This window comes from Pinus tabuliformis, chromosome 7, assembly GCF_031772625.1.
Source record: "Pinus tabuliformis cultivar Carrire ecotype Pingquan chromosome 7, CPIR1, whole genome shotgun sequence".
Classification (NCBI taxonomy): Eukaryota; Viridiplantae; Streptophyta; class Pinopsida; order Pinales; family Pinaceae; genus Pinus; species Pinus tabuliformis.
Genome location: NC_142293.1, coordinates 470,462,419 through 470,466,389, shown reverse-complemented (window position 1 = coordinate 470,466,389; position 3,971 = coordinate 470,462,419). Strand labels below are relative to the sequence as shown.

The window sequence follows — 3,971 nt, the reverse complement described above, 5'->3', positions numbered from 1 at the left end:
GGAATATTGGGCTCTATGTATGCCTTTTGGTTGATGAATAAGGATGTTTGCAATTAACACAAGGAAATGAATAGTTTGATCCAACCTCCTTTGATCTTTTTAACATCGAGTAGGTCTCCACTTTTTCCTATAATTTTTAATGTTGATTGATTATGTATTATCATTATTTTTTTTTGGAGTTTATGTGTTTTTGAGATATGGACACTATAGTTTTTGGAAATTTTCTCTTATTTTCTGTTTATTTCTTCTGGTTAATACATCTAGTCGAAGTGAGGCCAGGAGAGTAATGCATCCACTGCAAATACTATGTAATTTTTTTATGAGCTAATGGAATATATTTGAACAAACAAAAATATCAATCATTAATATATATCTTCCAAAGACGCGTAGCTGAGAAGTTAGATCTTCCATATGGAATCATTTCTATCCAGCATCACCCACTGATTGTGTTGTAAATCATTCATGAAGGAAATCGCTTCATTCTTGTCATCATGCCGCTGCTAACATAACTCTACTAGGAGCACTGTGATATTCAGTGTCTTCTTGTCAAGAGACTCCAGTGAAGGCGATGCAGCTATTCGGTTGGGCACTAGCAAATTCTCATGAGCCAACTCACCATCAAAGGCCCCTTCAGCCACCCCCCTCCCCCGCCTTCCCCTACACCCGCCCTGTCATCACGCACTAGAAAATCTCCACGGGGAGCCCCACCACGCTTGGTACATTCCCTCTGTCTAAGCATACCTCGCCCTGATACTAACCACCATGACTCATTTGAATTATCCTCCTAAGTACCTTGGTCACCCAAGGCGGGCTCCCCCCATGATTGAGTAAAAATGACCGCCATGATGCCAATGAGAATGCACACCCCCCAATAACTAAAAGACCCAATAACCAGAACCTCCACTAGGACAAAACCCCCACACCACCAAAGACCAAGACAAACGAGGGGAGACACTGTGAAACCAATGCCGCCAATAGCCACACTCAACTTTAAAACTAATAGTCACCACAAAAATACAACTAGGACTGTAGGATATAATTACCACCCCGAAAAAATCTCCAAAACACTCATAAGGAAAATCCTACCCAAAACAAAATAACACCACAATGGCAGTAATGCCAATTGTTGCTCAAAGACAAGGGGGGTAGAAGGAAAATCCGACACTTATCATGCTCACAGAGAAGAGCTTCCTTGTTTGGTGCACCCACGACGAAGCAGCACCATGAAGTCCTGCTCCACCCCTTGCACAACCAACCACCATGGAATTTGCCATGCCCACTTTTACCAAGGTCTCAAACCCAACAACTCATCACCTTGAACACAAAAAGGTCACCACACCTCCATCCAACATCCCCAATGCTACGTGTGGTGCTCAAAATAATGGGCATGCACAGGTTGGCGACATATGCATACTTGACGACCGATTTGCCACCCTCCAACATTCCCATAACCTGGAAGAACAACTACCGCAAGAAAACCTTGGTCTAGCCTTTAACTCTCGCCTGTCTCTCGAAATTTCTAGGCGAGTAACTCCCTTGTCACCACTTGGCTTTAATTGCTATCATGACTTGTCAGGACCTCCCTTGGGAGACTCACCTCCCCGCTTCCTACATTAAATGTGTCTTGCTCAGTCACCCCATCAAGGTTAAATGATTCATAGTTAATTAAAAAGGAAAAAAAATATTTTGATTTATTCATTAATATTATATTGAATAAATTTACTAATAAAACAATTAATATATAAAAAAATAAAAACATATTTCAAAATTAAAATTTCTTTTTAAATTATATTTATAAATAGAAATTAAATCTATTAAATCATTTTTCATTTAATTATTCTTTCTTTATCTCATAATTAAAAATATTAATCCCTAATTTATTAAAGTATATATTGTTTTAATAAAAATAATATACTTAATATATAATACATACAATAAAATATTAAAGTAAGTAAAGTCAATCAAAATAGCATATTAAATAAATATTATTTATTTCATTTTAATATTCAATATTAGCAAGGAATTTTTAAGTTTGAGTTTCATTTATCAAAAAATAACGAAAAAGGAATTTTTAAGTTTAAGTTTTATTTATGATTTCAAAAAAAAACGAAAATAAATCGTGTATACATGGATCATATAAGAAGCATTTTAAAGTTGATAATCTTAATTTTTTATAACAAGTTTGATGTAACACCCCGAAATAAATAAATAATAATAAAATTTACTTATCCTCCCTAATTAACGAGCCTACGTGTCACCTTAACCCAATCCAGGCAATGTGTAAATGAATGGGGAGGGTCATGAATGACTCTCAGCTTGGCGTGGTTAATGGAATTAAATGACATACAGGGTTCCTGCACGATAATCTGATTTAAGCCATGTACATGTGTGCCACCTGCCCGCACCTTGATAGAGATGAAGGCTCCTCTGCTTGGCGATTAATGTGATGGTAAGTTTGGTACGTAGCATCTGGTGAATTAGCAGAGGCATTTAACCTAAAATGAAATCCTGTTATGATTTTTCATCTCAATCCGCACTAGTGTGAGGTGGAGACACAGCTCTGTTAGCGCACAGGGTAAGAACGATGGTGTAAGGGTTTACCTCTTCGCAAGTGAGGGTTTTTCTATTTCCGGAGGCAACAACCCATACAAAGACGAGGAGGTAGGTGAGCCACTTTGCTCTTTGTTTGGAAACACAAATACCTACTAATTCTTAGCTTAATCCAATGTTGGTACATGTATCGTTTGATGGACAGTTTGGAATCTTTCTTCCACCCCGAGAGCCGAATAGAAATGAGCTTCTATCATCGAGGTCAGGTTCTTTTTGATCTGAATACCCTTATGGTTTAAGACTCATCTCTGATTTGTGATTAATGATGATTGCTATTTTTTTTCTAGGCATTTGGTGCTCCAGCAGTGGTGCCCTTCTCCTCAGGTACTAAATCCCTACCATGTTTTTTGTTGTCTAAGCATTCTCTGTCGCTATTCAACCCAAGATCTGGTTCTAACAGGTTATTTGGATGTTTTCGCAGGTATGGTTCGATCCTGTTGCTGGTTGAAGAATCTTTCGAGAGTCATAACCCTGAGCCAAGCCTATCTTCTCTCTACAGGTTGGTTACCTTTCCTCCATTGTCCATCTACTTGTCTGAGATGCTTGCTCGACTCCAAAATGAGGTGGGAGAGTTTGCTGGCCTTCAGCACAGTCAAACCCTCACCACAATCCGAAGTCCGCGAGGGTTTCTTAGAGAATGGAGGTTAGAGAATTAACGCATCCGGTTGGGTTCGCAGCCGGAGCTTAAAGAGTACTTCTGAATTCTTCAAACTGTTTGTTAGCATGGTTACGACATTCATTTCCCGTTTTGGCTCTATGAACCTTTTTTTTTGTCTGTAATAAGTGCTGGGAAGGTTATGGACCACTGCCAAGCCTCGGCCCTTACCCAGTAGGCTCTAATGACATTCTTATTGTAGTTTATATGAACACTGTGTAGAGGTAGAACGGATGAGCTGAAATTTAGGACATAGGAATACTTCAAAATATATATATTATCTCAAATCTTGAATTTCTCCGAGATTTATACTTCTCTTAATTATAGTTTGTTAACTGTTTGTGCTTTGCAATAAATCTATGAATGGTCTGGCATATATGCGATATTAATTTAGTTAGTGGTATTAGCACAGGCATGAGTATTGAAATGCGGAAGTATACTCAGTTTTTCATAAACGTGTATAAGTATATTTCTTGGTTTCGCTCCTGTTAACCGCAAAAGTACTCCTACATAAGATTGTGGACCTTCTTGTTTGGAATGCATTGTAATCCTGTTTAATTCTTTTTTTGGTAAAGTGGTATAAATGTACAGACAATATAATTTGATTTCCATTCCAGGTTATTTACAGTTTGACAGGTTATGGATAGAAACTGAAACTCTATTGTCATAATAGTAGTAGTTTTGTTCCTTTTTATACAACAGATAC

At 37.7% G+C, this 3,971-nt stretch overlaps 1 long non-coding RNA gene across 5 annotated transcripts; it reads left to right on the top strand.

Moving 5' to 3' along the window:
* The first annotated feature begins 2,387 nt into the window (after positions 1–2,387).
* Positions 2,388–3,540, top strand: LOC149247984 (uncharacterized). 5 transcript variants are annotated; one of them, XR_016265696.1, is made up of 4 exons: positions 2,388–2,661; positions 2,756–2,811; positions 2,898–2,934; positions 3,110–3,540. It is a non-coding gene; the product is annotated as an uncharacterized LOC149247984 (long non-coding RNA). The 5 variants fall into 5 exon arrangements; XR_016265699.1 differs by lacking the exon at positions 2,756–2,811 and having other exon boundaries at positions 3,110–3,150; XR_016265698.1 differs by lacking the exon at positions 2,756–2,811 and having other exon boundaries at positions 2,388–2,665; positions 3,110–3,150.
* The last annotated feature ends 431 nt before the right edge of the window (positions 3,541–3,971 follow it).